Raw genomic sequence first — 17,282 nt, 5'->3', positions numbered from 1 at the left:
GGTCACATTCTATGCTGCAGAAATAAGTCAGTAAAAAGTAAGGAAGAACACTTCTTTATTCCTTCTTTTTGAGGACTTAAATTCAAAGTATGCCAAAAATTTCTCCATCTTTCTGAAGGAAAAACCAATTGATTTGGGCCAAGAGGCATGGCACTGAGAGGGTGTATGACATCTGCTGTCACCCACAAGTCCCTGGGAAGGCTGAGAGGTACAGTGTACCGTTAAAGAGTGTTACCAGCACTGGGTGCTGGGACATGGAAACACTGGGACACAAATCTACCAGAAGCCACTTGGCTAGTTAACAGCAGAAGGTCTGACAACCATCTTGCTGAAACAAAACCCCTACACACAGTGGGAGGAGCAACATATTTACCCACAAGTTGGTAAAACTTATTTTAATTTTGTGAATTTTAATTAATAGTAATGTTATAAGAACAGCCTAATATTTTTTTCTCACCCTTACAATTTCCCATCAGCTTGTCATGAGTATTATGAAACAGGAAAGAAACAATTATTAATGTATTTATAAAATCTTAAAAGTGACTTGAAAAGGAAAACATTTATTTTCAAATACAAAAGTAAGTGCAAATATTTAGAAATAAATAAGGTATTTTTATAACTTCAATAAATATTAAAATGTGTATCTGCTACCTCACAGAATCACAGAATCACGGAATCATCTAGGTTGGAAGAGACCTCCAAGATCACCTAATCCAACCTCTGACCTAACACTAACAAGTCCTCCACTAAACCATATCACTAAGTTCAACATCTAAACGTCTCTTAAAGACCTCCAGGGATGGTGGCTCAACCACTTCCCTGGGCAGCCCATTCTAATGCCTAACAACCCTTTCAGTAAAGAAGTTCTTCCCAATATCCAACCTAAACCTCCCTTGGTGCAACTTTGCCCATTCCCCCTCGTCCTGTCACCAGGCACATGGGAGAAAAGACCAACCCCCACCTCGCTACAGCCTCCTTTAATGTACCTGTAGAGTGCAATAAGGTCGCCCCTGAGCCTTCTCTTTTCCAAGCTGAACAATCCCAGCTCCCCCAGCCGCTCCTCATAAGACTTGTTCTCCAGACCCCTCGCCAGCTTCATTGCCCTTCTCTGGACTCTCTCAAGCACCTCCATGTCCTTCTTGTAGCGAGGGGCCCAAAACTCAACACAGTACTCGAGGTGTGGCCTCACCAGAGCTGAGTAAGGAATCACTAATGGTGAAAGAATTTTAAATAACTTGTTTCATATTTTTTCATATCCTTATGAAATATTAGTTAATACATATATCACAATATTGCTTTTTTTTCAGGTATTCAAACAATGAACAACTTACAACTTTCTGTTATTCAACAGTTAAGTTTCTATGGAAAAGAGAATGTCTTGCTCAAAATCATGCCACATTTTCAACTGTTCTCTATTCCAGATCTGTCTGATCTCTATTCCAGACAGTTTTTAGAAATAAAAAGGAAGAATAAGACAGAAATTAATTGGGACTTCTGGGAATTGGGATGGGAACAAAGATGTGGGAGAAGGCAAAGAACTCATTCAGTTACACAAAGTACAAGCTTTTAAATAAAGTTTCATAAGTGTAGAAATTCAACTAAAGTAAGCAGAACAGGCTCTGAAACATTTGCTGATACAATAGTTTTCTCTGGTGTACTTTGATGGATCTTGTATCACCTTCACTAGCCTTTTTGCAAAATAGTGGAGGACAATGGCATCTATTATGCTGCTATTTATATATAATAAGAAAGTGGGAAATTTTCTCATGATTTAGGCCTGTTCTTGCAGCCCCCATATGAAAATTAAGAAAAACTATTATATATTTCAGGGACTGAAAAAAAACAAAGTGTATCTGCTCTCTCATAACAGAGTTATGGAAAGGAAGGAAAGTTATGCTACTTTGCCAGTAACATCATTCTGGTGCTTCCATTTTTAGGTTCAAATATGTAACAATGTAAAGGAGCTTACAAAGATCAATACCTCATCATTTTCTTTTAAGTGGATTTCCTTATGGTTTGATATTCATAATCACATTGATTTCTAAAATATAGGGTGGACAGACAGGTGTATAAGCAGAAAGACAAAAATACATGCTTATTCTGATATGCAATACCCTAATATAGAAAAAAAAAAAAAAAAAAAAAAGAAAGAAAAAAAGACGTCAAACCAAAATAGTCATAGTTTAAAAAAATAAAAAATAAACTATTCATTTTCTTTAAACCTGAGAATATATGTTTATTTTTGATCACATGTCAAGTACTAAAAACAGTATTTTAATTTGTTTATGGTTAATTGCGTTTATATTTGTATTTAAAACTTTAAGTTCCTATTGGACAATTTGGTGATAGCACTGGACCTCAACATCACCTTTCTGTTGACTACACTTCTGCAGCACCTCTGGTACCCAGAGCATCTCCCTAGCAGGTCCACACACACTATCTGGGCCCGAGGAAGTTCATGTTCCAAGACAAAGTATTTTCAATCTAGCCTACCCCAAGAGGATAATTCAGTTGAAATGAATGTTCAATTTGCAATGTTTTTGAAGGTATGTTATCTTTGGCAACATCTGTGTCCAGCAGCAGTTCTCAGATGCTTATGGTCTACAAAGCAGGGGAGTAACTGGCTCTTCCTTATGGTATTCAGACCACAACATAGATGCAGGAAAATACATATTGGTAAAATAATACAGTGATAGCCACCTAAAAGAGTTGCTATTTCAGTGAAAATAATTTGGGTTCTTGTTTGATAGACAGTACAAGTAGAAGTAAATTTTTTCAAGGGTGCTAGAAAATATTTTTGACAACTTGGCAATGGAATTTGTTACTCAAAACCCAGTAAAGTTTCCCTTTCCTGAAGCTAGTTCTCTCAAAGTTAATGATCATATTCAATGACACTACCTGATTTTTTGTTTCAACAGCGGCTGCTTATGATGTATAAAATATTTCAGTATTAAATCTTTTTCTTGATCTGAGAATGTGCAATTAAATTAAAGATAAAAAGACCTGCATTTCATTTCCACATAAGAAAACCTCATCACTAGCCAGCAACAACAACAATGTTCTGATCATTACATCATGTCTTCTTGTTACAGCAAAGTTTATGCTTAAATCTTTTCAGTGTAACAGTATATGTTCTGTAAAAGTAAGTACTGTTTGTCCATCATAAACATCAAATGCCATTTTGGTGTTTTTACTGTATTTATGATTTTTAAGGAAAAATCTCAATAGAGGTTTTTTTATGCTCTTAATTATCTTTATTAATGATTTGGATGAGAGAATTGAGTGCACCCTCACTAAGCATGCAGATGACACCAAGCTGGGGGGAAGTGTTGATCTGCCAGAGCGTAGGAAGGCCCTGCAGAGGGACCTGGACAAGCTGGATCAATGGGCAGAGGCCAATGGGATGAGGTTCAACATGGCTAAGTTACGGGTCCTGCACTTTGGCCACAACAGACCCATGCAATGTTACAGGCTTAGGGCAGAGTGGCTCAAAAGCTGTGCAGAGGAAAAGGATCTGGGGGTGTTGGTCAATGATTGCCTGAACATAAGTTGTCAGTGTTGGCCAAGAAGGCGAACAGCATCCTGGCTAGTATCAGGAATAGTGTAGACAGCAGGACCAAGGAGGTTATCATCCACTGTACTCTGCTCTGGTGAGGCCACACCTTAAGTACTGTGTCCATTTTTGGGTCTCTCACTACAAGAAAGATATTGAAGTCATGAAGCATGTCCAGAGAAGGGCTACAGCGCTGGTGAAGGGTCTGGAACAGCCGCTCGGCTTATGGGGAGTGGCTGAGGGAACTGGGGTTGTTTAGTCTGTAGAAGAGGAGGCTCAGGGAAGACATTATTGCTCTTTACAACTACCTGAAAGGATGGTGTGGGGAGCTGGGGGTCAGCCTCTTCTCACGGATAACTAGTGATAGGACTAGAGGGAATGGCCTCAATTTGTACCAGGGGAGGTTCAGGTCTCAGGTTACGAGAAATTTCTTCTCAGAAAGAGTAGTCAGGCATTGGAAGTAGTCAGGAAGCCCAGAGAGGTAGTGGAGTTCCTGGGATTCCTGGGTTCCTGGGGGTGTTTAAGAAAAGGTTGGATGGCATGGGGTAGGGGCATGGTTTAGTGGGTGATATTGGTGGCAGGGGAATGATTGGACCAGATGATCTTGGAGGTCTTTTCCAACCTTAATGATTCTATGATTTATTTTCCTCCCACAGGAAGTTAATATGGATGACAAAAATTTTATTCCTGATTTATGAATGTAAGTGAAGAAATTAAAATCTATTATTTGTGAGTGTTGAATAGATACAGCATACTATAAATTACATTTTTTTGGTTACTGTGCTAGCGACCTCAACAAAATCACCTAGTTTCACATACATCTATTATTTAACTAGTTCTGAGATCCTTTCCCAGGAGAAATAACCCCAGGGTTTTGTTTATATGTTTTTCAGAAACAGAAGTTTTTTAACAATGTCAGTATCACTTTGCTTTCATATTTTCTACATACCTGGAATGAAGTATGCAGTTTATCAAAACAGTCTTCAGAATTTCAAATACATAGGGAATATGGTAACCTGGCTTCTGTCTATACATACAGTATAGAATTTCAGAGAAGCTACCGTGTAAAGCACTCATCCCTCTAATCTAAATTCAAACTTCTACTCAGACTGTGTGAAACTGATCTATTATTTTGACAATCTTCAGTGCAACATATCCCTTAAATAACAATACAGAATTTTTAAGTTACGCAGACTTTTTAGACCCTAAAATAAGAAGAAAATAAACATGCCTTGATTGCTTTATGTTTTTATGAGTGATTTCATATGAAAGATATGTATTTGTCACCTCTAACTTTGGTTTTGAGGCTTTGTCTCATATGGTTTTTGCTGCTACATTTTTCATGGTTTACTGCTATAATTCTTTGTAAATTTTGTTCAGCCCAGCAGCTGAAAACCTGTTAGTGAGTAACCAGAATTCCCAGTAACTCAAAAGAATAGGCAGAGACATTGACTGAGAGCCATGGAGTTAAGAGACTGAAGGAGACAGAAAATGAAAGAAATATGGTATATACAATAAGTCTTTTCAATGTTTTCCATGGAAAAAGAAGAACACCTAAATACTAAAATAACCAACAATCTCTGAGCTTGTCTTTCCTTTTTAGAAAGGAAAACTCTTTGATATCTGGAACTTCCCTGAAGATTATTTCACTTGTGTTTTCAAATCAACAGTCTATTTTAAAGTAGTAAATTTCTTAATCAAGAACAAGGTTCATTTACACACTATTATTTTGACATATACATGTGTTGTGGTTTAGCCCGGCTGGCAGCCAAACACCACACAGCCATTCGCTCACCCTCCCCCCTCCCTCTCCGGGATGGGGGACAGAAACGGGAAAGTGAAGTCTGTGAGTTGAGATAAAGACAGTTTATTAAGACAGGGAAAATAATAACAATAACAATAACAATAACAATAATAATAATAATAATAATAATAATAGTATTAATAGTAATAATGTGTACGAAATAAGTGATGCACAATGCAATTGCTCACCACCCGTTGACCGATGCCCAGCCTATCCCCGAGCAGCCGGCCCCCCCTCCACCCCGGCTAACCACCCCTATATATTGTTCAGCATGACGTCAGATGGTATGGAATACCCCTTTGGCCAGTTTGGGTCAGCTGTCCTGGGTCTGTCCCCTCCCAGCTCCTGCTGCATCCCTAGCCTGCTCGCTAGCAGGACAGAGCGAGAAGCTGAAAAGTCCTTGGCTTAGTGTAATCACTGCTCTACAACAATTAAAACATCAGCATGTTATCAGCGCTCTTCTCATTCTAATCCAAAACATAGCACCCTGCCAGCTACTAGGAGGAAAATTAACTCTGTCCTACCTGAAACCAGGACAACATGCAAGTTCTACATCTATAACATTACTCCTGTTCAGTGGCAAACAGCTTGCAGCTCTTACAACAGATCTGTCTTGAAAGTACCTTTCACCCATGTTTCACTATTGATTAGCTTCTGCAGGGAAGAGAGGTAGTGCAGTTAGCTATTCTGGTATGGGAAGAGTGTGTAACCTCCAGCACTTCAGACTGATCTCAGCATGATTTACTCTGCCTCCACAACTTGTTTGTAGGTATTTACACAAAAAATGAAGATGCTTAATATTGACAACAAAATAAGAAAATAAAAGTTAATGTTTAGGATTTATCAAGGTCTTTTTATGCTGTGTATTAAATTTGCATGAGCCATATTGGTCTAGTAGACAGTATTTCCATGTATTTCATTATGTATTGGTAGGTATGTTTGTCAGCAATATTAACGTTATACACCTTGCGGGAACATAGCGTATGTAGAGCTCCTTGGTTCTCGTTGACTCTGCTATTTACAGCAGCTTCAGTGTGTAAATTAATTTCTTAGCTTGAAAAACCTGCCGAACTAATGTCATTAAAACAAAGAAATGACAAATTACCTTACTGAACAGCACCTGACATTAATTTAACAGTGTGACTTTTGTGTTATTTTCTTCAGTTCAATAAAAGCAAGGCCCTGACTTTTATTTTTTCTTGCTATACATATCTAGCAATTATCAGATCCCAAGTCAAAAAGCCTAAATTCTAGTCTTCACCCCACTCAGCTGCCATCAAATTATATCTAATTCCTTAACACCTAAAGCCAGTAGTGCAGCCAGTAATGCTTCTTATTTCAAACTTTTCAACCTGCCCAAAGTTCTGCTTTCGTGCATGCCTGGAAGCACTTCAGGCTCAACAGCAGCATAAATGCTAAGTAAATTCAGTACTCAGACCTACCGTGGTGAACAAGTAGATGAGGAATTCCTTCATATATTTTGCCTTCAGTGCTTAATCTGATAGGTGATGTTACAGCATGCTTATTGGATTTGGCTTCACACAAAATACCACAACAGCCAGAGGAAGAGATGGCTTCCCTATTTTTTCTCCAGTGCTTAATACACTTACCCGTCTGAATCCTGCAAGAATTTAAATCTATGCTTTAGCCCTGAAGCTTATTGTCTTAACCATCAAATTATTGAAAATTCAAAGTTAATAGAATCGGGGAATGTTTTTAATCCTTTCTATTGAAGCATTTCTGTTTTACATAAGAGCATTCAATATTCAAAAGACCGGCGGAGAAAGAAAGAGCGGTATAAAACTTAACAGATTAGGAGGAGTCATTGGGCTCGTTCTTTTGCCTCAAGGATTATTATCCCTTTTACAGTCAAGGGATAAAAAGTTATTTTATGTCCAGAACTCTTCCAAGCAAATCTGTTAACCACTAAGCTAGAAAGTCATTTTACTTCTTACAGTCAATAAATCATTAATTATAGTACAAAAGCTAAGACAGTATCAGCATTAGGTTTGCAGTAGATGTGGTTTTAAATGCCCCTCATACAGAAGCAAAAATTGACCTCAGAACTACGACATCTTGTATGAATGTATTATCCTCTAAGTAAATACATAAAAAGTGGGCTTCTTTTCTGCTTGTCTTTCAAAAAAAAAAAAAAAAAAAAAAAAAAAAAGGTGATTAAAATATGTATTGGTTTTGTTTCTCTTTAAAGAAAGTTTGGTAAAAAAAAGACCTTCAGATATGAAGCCACTTCCTCACAGATATGAACAGTGTCTAACCCCTGGAAGTGTGCTACTCCCCACTTTTTTGTTTGTTTGTTTGTTTGTTTGTTTTTGTTTTGTTTGATTGATTGATTGTTTGTTTCTTGTGGCTTCCTCTCTCCCCGTGTACCTAACAAAGACCCTGAGTACCTACACAGTCAGTCTGTGGACTTTCCTTTTCAGGATGCAGTTTCTCAAATTCAGGTATCGCAATAAAAATCAAATATTAACATGAATCTGATTCGGATAACCTGTCTGATTAGGACAACCTGTCACAAAATCTCTCCATGCAAAGAACTGGTCAGTATTTCTTTTTTTCTTATAAACATTTCAAATAGATATATTTTGATTGTTTGAATTTCTTCCATATGTATTTCAGACCTTGTATTTTCAATTTAATTGAAAATATTTATGTTTATTTTGTATTTCACAGCTATTAAGTCAGTAAAAAAAAATTCTCCCAACACAAAACAACACAATTTCTTGCCATTGCCTACACCAGAAGAATTGTCATAGATTCAGTAACTTATATAAAATAATAGTAATAAATTATAAGAAAACAAGAAACTCACCTTTAAAAGGTTGATAGAAATCTTCACAGAGCTATTCAAACACAAACAGGGCTTAGGGCAGTCTTTAACTGTGAGGTACAGTTACCATTCAAGGGGAGTTTACTTTGAAGAGATGTAGATCACAGTTGGCACAACTTGTGTTTCAAAGCATGTCCAGACAAGTTGGTTCTGAGAGTCAGTATTGGAAATCCTGCCAATTGCCTCAGCAGGTCCCTTTCAGCCACTTGGGTTTTGATTTGTTTCTGGAAGTGTGGTGTGTTTCTCTGGCTGCTCCAACTGATTGTTGAATGTTAAGAGGCCCAGGCCTGTGTACAAAGATGGACTGAAACTACATATTAAATCTGAGGACGATATTGGGAGAGGAAAAGGAAAAGATGAACTACCAATACAGATACAAGTGAAATATTTTCACTCACAACTTGTAAGCAAATGTTATAAAACTGTGAATCAGATTGTGCCAAAAGGCTTTCACATGCTTCTTTGTTATCCCTATTTGATTCAGGAAGCTCGCATTTCAGTTTTGCATTTGTTCAGTAAGCAATGGCCTCTGAATGGTGTGCAAGCAGCCTTTCAGACACTGAACTTTCACTGAAGCCAGTAGAAGTCCTATTTCCTCATGTGAAAGCAGCATTAGTGACAGCTGAGCAGTGACCATCAGGCAGTTCTACCCTGTCTTATTTCAAATCCATTACATTCAGCAGATATTTTATAGGGAGATTAATTTCCTTTCATTATCTGATATTTGCTGTAAAACTCATTTTCTCCTTGAAAGAGTTCTTTCTTTTTCTGGCAGAAAAATAAGAACTACAGTAGAATGTTGGAAATTGAATGGCTTTATTCCAAGAGGAGGAAAGAGGATGCAGAAATATTCACCAGGAAGGAGGACTTTCTGGCTCCTTGTGTTCTATTTATATATATATTTTAGGATGATGCTCTGAACAGATATATGGAAAGAAGAATATTGACAACACAATAGCAGCAAAAGGCTTTACACGCATATTACATCCTCTATCCTCCAAGAATGCATCTTCTCCATGAATAAAAGTAGTGGCTCCACATGACTGCATAGTGTATCTATTTCAGAAAGCCAGAGTGAACAAATGGATCCTTCCCACACTATCAGTAGATTCTTTCCAGAAAGTAGCTGAACAATAGAGAAAGATTAGGTTTATGCATTAAATACATATATACATATATATATGTTTATATACTCATATCATCCATTAGAAGTAATCACCTATCTAGTTTTTAGATACCAGCAGTGTATGCTACATCAGCCTTGCATGCTGTTTAGAATTTTTGTGCAGTTACCAAGAGAGGAAATTAAAGATTATATCTGAAAAGTAGTTTAAAAGGTGAACATAATATGAATGAAATGAAACATCTATTAAAGATGCTGGGCAAGTTTTATTCTGATTTACAGCAGTGCTGCCGTCATGCCTGCAATGACATTACACTGGTATAATGAGGAGAGAAATATGACCCATTGAAATAGCACATTCATTTTGAAAGTAAAATAGGACTAAGGGTTAGATCCACATAGGGATATCAGAGCCTAGCCTCAGGGTAAAGTGTGTACCTAAAATCCCTGAGTAATTTAAGGAGGCCACTAGATGATCAGGATTAGTAATCTTATAATTCCCAATAGGTATCTGATGGGATAAGGAAGGATATATCTAAAATGAGTAGCAGACAGGAACAGTCCTGAAATTCTACCCCTTCCTGAAGCACAGATACCCTCCTCCAGTCTTCAGTTACAAAGCCTGGGAAAAACTGGAATTCATAAACCTGATCCATCTCCAGGATTTATGTGCATATTTTTCCCTTGCGGTCATGGCTATCTTTTATATAGTAGTCTTGCTGAGATGTAATTTATCTGGTTAGGCAGACAGGGGTTCAATACTTTCCTTAAAGTAAAAGAACTCAAAGCTTCACCTTGTAGCTGCTTTCAAAGCATATAATCATCAGGCTAAAACACAGAGACCATAAATAATACAATGCAGTACATAGATAATGTACAAGCAGAACAAAAACATTTACACTTCAGTAAAATGTATAAAAGAAATCCAGTATATGGGCTTGGACAGATGATGAACACAAAAAGTAAACAAATAGAAGAGAGAACTTGAGTTAAATGATAGATAGCAAGTTCTGAACACAGGAACCTAAATATTGGAAACTGTTGTGTCACAGCACAGCAGAGTTTTATGGAGTTCTCAGAAGAGGGCAATACATTAATTTCACTGAAAATGAAGGTCAGGAGAGAATGAAATCAAAACAGCCCACAGCTAGGTGATGGAAGCTGACAGGAGATGCTGATTAGTAGGTGAGGTTTGCACATACGTGTATGAATTGGGTGGGCATGTATGTCTATGCACTATGCACTGAGAGTGCTGAATGTACAGAATCAAAATTTCACTGAAGATAGAAAATCAGAGAATACTAAGGTGATGGAGAAATAAAGTGTTATGCTACACTGTAACATGTATGTACACATGTCCCTGTCTGTGAATACACATGCTTCAACACTACACTCAATAACTGTATGTCACACCTTCTCCCTTCCCCAGACTGGACAATTTACCCAGAGGCAGTTATCGCTTAAAAGGTGCATCCACAGAGTAACACTGGAATTGAACAAGGTCTGGGGTTTAGTCATGTGCACCACACCCTACCACCACCCTCGGCTTGTATCACCTACTTGGCTTAGCTTTGCAAATATCTTCTTCTGAATGAAATGGACAGACAGACTGGTATACAGAAAGACACTTACACAGGCATAAATCCAGAGTTCTATAAATTGCAAAACAAATATGTTTATTGTTGGGTTCTGTAGCAATATACTTCTTTTGACAGCAAGAAAATATGGCCTGGAATTGCTTTTGATGAGTAGATGAGAGACAAACTATATATTTTGTCTCATAATTTCACAGTCCAATAATTAAAGAGTCCCTGACTACCTTGCACCTGGTCAGTTGCCCATGTCAGGGCTTATCGAAAGAAAACCAAGGCAAAATTTAAGAATGAATAGTCTTCAGTAATAAAATTACAGAAACAACTAGAATCCAGGTTAGAGTATAATAGAGTTAGGATGAAAATGAAAGTGTGAATCTAATTTATTAGTTTTAATTAACCTGATGTGATAATATAAAAATGTGCTATTTATCTTTCTGTGGGTAGGCCCTATACTTGTTAGCCAATACTTTTGTTTTATTGGCTAATTAATAAAAGATCAAATATTGATAGCTTGAATTGTATTTAAACTTGAGGTGATATCATATCATTTTACAGTTTGTTTCTCTCAAGTGACTATCCACATCAAAAACACCACCACAACAAGCAAAGGATAATACTTTGTTGTAGGGTAACCCAGCAGGCACCTAAGCACCACAAAGCTGTTTGCTCACTCACCCCACCCTTCCCAGTGAGATGGGGGAGAGAATCAGGAAAAAATGTGAAACTCATGGGTTGAGATAAAGTCTAATAGGAAAGAAAGGGGGTGTGAAGGTGGAGGACAATACACAAAGCAAGAAAGCAAGTGATGCACAATTGCTCACCACTAGCCAACTAACGCCCAGCCAGTCCCCAAGCAACGGCACTCCCTCCTGGCCACTTCCCCCCAGCTTTTATCGCTGAGCATGGTGTTATATGATATGGAATATTCCTTTGGCCAAGTTTAGGTCAACTGTCCTGGCTGTGTCCCCTCCCAGCTTCTTGTGCACCCCCAGCCCCCTTGCTGGCAGCAGGGCAGCAGCAGAAGCTGAAATGTCCTTGACTTAGTGGAAGCACCACTCTAAATTAAAACATCAGTGTGATATCAACATAATTCTCCTTCTAAATCCAAAACACAGCACCATACCAAATATTATGAAGAAAATTAACTCTATACCAGCCAAAGCCAGGACACAATCTTAACTCAATATCTAGCTTTTAGTTAACTTCTACCTTAATAAACAATTATATTTTCATTGATAATTTTCCACTAAGTTCAACTGACCTTAACAGTAACTGTTATTCATGTTACTATAGGACAGAGCTAAATAAAAAAGTAGCCTTCTTCAAGATTATCATAGGCCAGTTTGTGAGCAGACACTCTTTTACTGTTAAAAAAAAAAAGGCACAAAAACAAATTAATAGCTGACTTAAACATGTTTCAAAGCTTCCTAAGCAAAATATTTTAAAATTCCTGGGTTTGTTTCTCTTACAGGATATATGTCTCCCCAGGAGGTAATATATACTCGTATATATATATATATATATATATATACACTCATATATATATATTACTATATATATATATTACTATTAAAAATACATTGACTTTTGAATTAATGTGTTATTGAATTTCATACTCAAAGTTCCATGCAATGCATCAAAGTGCAATGCATAAAACAAATGTATTTGACTGTTCAAAAGAAATGTACATTTTCCCTGTATGCATGATTTTATCTCCTCAGAATACTCCTTCTCCCAAAATTGTTTTAAAATTATTTTTCTTTCTTTCAAATTTTCTTTCAAATTTCAAATGAATTAGCCCCTGAATGTATCATTGTTAATAGAACAATGAAGCCATTCCCTATTAAACACAATTAACAGGGACTATCAATTTCAGATTTATGCCTGACAGTTCAAACACATTTTTGCCATAAAACAGGTTTGCAGGTCTTAAAAGGTTTCAGATTTCTCTAAACCGTACTAAGAGCATAACGTGAATATTTTAAGCAGCTTAGTTTTGACTTAAATATATTTGCTCAGGATATGCTGGCAGCATCCCAAAATGCAGTGTAATACCCCTAAATCTGGCAATCCCAAACTCAATTTAAGAAAGCAGATAATATGGACTAGCAGCATTAAAGCAAATAAATTCAATTAACTGTGTTTTTTTTCTTAATTTGTTTTCTCTAGCTTGAAATTACAAAGGATGGATAAAACTGTGGGATTAATGAAGAAAGAAATTAATGGAAATGGAATACAAAACAAAAAAGGAAACAGAGAAGTCCAGGAGCTACTATTCATTACTCAACTCTCAATAAGTGGTTGCAGTTGTATAGTAATATCCAGTTTAAAGTAGCCATTATGCAGAATGTAAACTCCACCATTGGAATCTTGTAGATATTCACCAGAATGTTATCAGAGAAACATTATACTCATTTGAAAGCATTTACTTCCTCTGAAAACAGGAAATAATGGAAAAAATATATTTATTTATGGAAAATAATGTGTTTATTGTAAAAGCCCTGCCAAATTATCTGTTCCTGGGATTTCTCTCATACATAAAGGCTAATTCAATTCATTGTTAAATCAGTTATGCAGCCTGCTGTATATGCATACTGAGATGTTGACACTTAGGTGTTCCAAGATCAAGATAACAGAGAAACAGCCAAAAATAATTACAGCATAGTAGCGCATTTTGCAAATGAAAACAAACTGCTTGTATTATTTAGTTACTGCTTAAAGGTATTTCCTCTTTTGCTGCCTACATTTCAGCCTGCTTAAGAACAGAAAGACCAAGTTCTTTTTGTGCGATACTCTTTACATAAAACACTGGAAGTATTCATAAAAACCTACTGTTGAATAAATTGTAAGTTCCCAGCACTCACTAATTTTATGTTTTAAAAGTAAAACATTATTTTCAAATATCTATTATATTTCCAACGATATCTAAAAGTCAACAAAAGTAACTTTACCAGCAAAGCATGTTGTATTTCCCATCAAGTATATTTCAGGGTTCATAAGGGGTTCATTCTAAAGAACACTGTAGCATATGTATACCCATATGCTTTGTTTACAGATGCATCTGTTTTGATTTGATATTTATGTTTCAAAATGTCATTTACTTTAAAAAACAGACACATTAAGTGAAATAGAGTCCACAAGATTTGCCTTGAATGACTGAGGGATTTTCAAACCTCTTTTTTTAGTTAAATATACTCTGGTAAATGTGGAATGGAAATTGCATAATCTTTTATGAAGACGGAAATTGCATTAAGTTTGTAATTAATAATTGTAAAATTAAGATGTAAAGCAATTTTTTTGCAAATTTGGTTGCTATGAATATTTAATTTTGATATTCATTATGGTGTTGAAGTCCTTGAATGCTGTAATGCTAAGTAAATTCTAAGTAAATTCAGATATTTAAACAGTTTTCAACTAACCAGTTTTAAACCTCTTCGTAGAACTCCTTTGCTTCACAATGCATCTTGACACATAGGGTACCTTTTTCTAAGACAACCCTGTCTTATAGGATAAGATCATTCCACATTCAGAAAGCCTCAAACTTGGGTAAAAATGGAATATTTGGTCTACAAGCTCTTCTTGCCTTATACAGGTGTGTCATAATGCTATAATTATTTCACTAATACTATGTGTTTATTCTGGAATAGTGTGTGTCCATTCTGAACATACATTTCCAAGGAAGGTTTATGTACAAACATGAGTGCACAACTAAATAATGGAAATATACCAATGGCCATTTATATTAAAGGTTTAGAACAGGGCATAGATAATTCAAAACTACCATTCTAACTGCTATTGCATTAGTAAATTGGATAAACTATTCTGAATTGAATAAACATTTCAGATTATTGTGTTGTTTTGTTTTTTTTTTCTTCTTCCTCTTCTTGTTTTTCTTTTTCCCATAGTCTATACTGTTTGTGAAAGAGATTTAAGAGCAATGGAGATCTACAAAATTCTGTAAAATTATCCAGCCGTCATCAAGACCAGAAAAGCTGGTAAGTGACTGGATGTGGTCAAAGTGCTTCCACTTCCTGTGGACTCCTATGCATAGGAATACACATGTTCACCCCCCCCTTAAAAATCAGGTGCAAATTTAGTTACAATTTGGTATATTCTAAGATCACATTGTGTAATATTTCTTCCTACTTGATCAGACTTAAACACTCTCATTGACATCCTTTGAACTGCACAAAAGATTAACAGTCCGGGAGTATTTAGTAAGCCTCAATTTAAACAGGAAAAATCTAGTGTAAGTTTAGGACTCTAGCACAGAATTATACTGTATGAGAGGAGAATAACACAAAGTTCCTTTATAAGAGGACTAAAATGTTCTTGGTCAAATTCTGCATCAAGATCATTGCACAAGTATATACTAGATCTAAATGCTGTCACTTCAGACTCCATCTCTATATTTTCTTAGCTATAATTTTCAACCTCTAAGTGTGTTTTAAACTTTGTATAAATTATATGTACAAATATATTCAATATATATTCAAATGGTTAGTACACTTGTGATTTGTTTTGTTACAAAATAATCTGAGATACCAAATACTGGCTGATTACTTTTCCTTTAAAATTTAAATATCCTTAATTATTGCAGAAATTGGAAAGCATAAACAGGAATAACAGATTACCAAGCAAATCCATATTCCACCTTGTTATTAACATTTCCTGACTCTTTAATGTAAAGTGAGGAATTAATCCTTCAACACTTCAATTCCTTAGTGAGTGCAAAAGAAGTTTGCTACACACTTCATTCAGTTATAAAATCCTTGTGAGAAGGCTGCCTGCCTTCTAGGTTATTTCACCAATAAAACACAAAAAGTTGAGAAAAAACTGATATCCTAACAGTCAGAATTCAACATACCAGTCTGAGAGAAGAAACCAAGGTGGTAGTAAAATCTACTGCTGTGATATATACAGTTTTCCTCATCCAAATATAACATCATTGATAAAACAAGGAAAGATTAATGTTGAAACTAAAACCAGAGAGATTTAGATTAGATATTAGGAATAGATTAGATATTAGGAAGAAATTATTTACTGTGAAGGTGATGAGGCACAGGAACAGGTTGTCCAGAGAAGTTGTGGATGCCCCATCCCTGGAAGTGTTGAAGGCCAGTTTGGATGGGGCTTTGAGTGACCTGATCTAGTGGAAGGTGTCTCTGGCTTGGAACTAGACGATCTTTGATGTCTCTTCCAACCCAAACCATTCTATGATTCTGTGATTCTGTGACTGAGTGCTGGCACAGGTTGCCTAGAGAGATCGTGGTCTCCCTGTTTGGAGATCTTCAGTCTGGGCATGATACTAGGCAACCTGCTCTGGATGTCCCTGCTTCAGCAGGGAGGTTGGACCGAATGACCTCCAGAGGTCCCTTCCAACCTCAACCATTCTGTGATTCTGTAGCAGACTAAAATGTAGCATGAATCATAATAAGTTTGCAGTAGCCTTCATTTTACTACTTCTACAGATTGTCATCAAAATAATATTATAACTGAGGAGACAAAGAAAATACTTTGTTCCACTTTCCTTCAGTGCAATCTTTCATTGCATTATCAATTGGAATGAGCAAAGAGGAAAAAAGTGGGTGGGCATAGAGCTAAGATAGTTTATGGCCACATAATTTTAACTTTGCTGAAATGCTATTAATATGCATGTAGTATACAGACTAGTCTGTAGTATTTATTGAAACCAGTGATCAAAATCTTTGAGCCCTTATTTGTAGAGTTCTTGCACAAGAACTCTTGAATAACTGTTCTTGAATAGCTTCATATGTGAATAAAAGAATGCCTGTTTCTACCTGACCTCTCCCTTTTAGAACATTCTTCTTCCACAGCAACAATATCCACACAGGGAGTTCTTCAGCAACAATTTATATGTTAATAATTTACGGTTCTACTTAACCCAAAGTATCTTTCAAACATTCCCTTAGAGACTAAAAAAAACCACTGCAAAGACATTTTTGGATAGTTAGGTTTATCAAAAAAAAAAAGGGGGGGGGGGGGGGGGGGGAGAAGAGGATAAAGAATATGAGTTTAGATTTCAATCATATTCAGAAGCAATTTAAGGTTTCCTGCTGGCGACAAATTACCATTCCTATTCTAAGAGGATAAAAATTGAAAATTATTTCTGTAGACTCTAAAAATACATAAATTGTAACCAGATTGCAAAAAGAAAGCAGCAGTATTTCAATATTTTGTTTTTTGTTTTCTGTTATTTTAAAAAAAAAAAGGTCCATCAGACTCAAAACCAAGCTCACAGGCTTTCACATAATAAAGAAAATATTATTACTTTAGTATGGACACAAGAAAAAAAAAGAGATTCTAAGCTTATTCAAATTTGAAAGCCAAAAGCGTCA

At 36.2% G+C, this 17,282-nt stretch overlaps 1 protein-coding gene across 9 annotated transcripts in view; it reads right to left on the bottom strand.

Moving 5' to 3' along the window:
• The window catches only part of GRIK2 (glutamate ionotropic receptor kainate type subunit 2), a 411,568-nt gene that overhangs the window by 370,281 nt on the left and 24,005 nt on the right, over window positions 1-17,282 (bottom strand). The window contains exon 1 of one of the 9 annotated variants that reach the window (XM_040551176.1): window positions 8,188-8,631. The exons of the other annotated variants lie outside the window; for them this stretch is intronic. The gene's annotated coding sequence lies outside the window, so the exon portion shown is untranslated. Of the gene's footprint in view, window positions 1-8,187; window positions 8,632-17,282 lie in introns of those variants that run through there. 9 annotated transcript variants of the gene reach the window in all.

Source organism: Cygnus olor, chromosome 3 (assembly GCF_009769625.2).
Source record: "Cygnus olor isolate bCygOlo1 chromosome 3, bCygOlo1.pri.v2, whole genome shotgun sequence".
Lineage (NCBI taxonomy): Eukaryota > Metazoa > Chordata > Aves > Anseriformes > Anatidae > Cygnus > Cygnus olor.
This window is presented reverse-complemented; position numbering and strand designations above follow the sequence as displayed.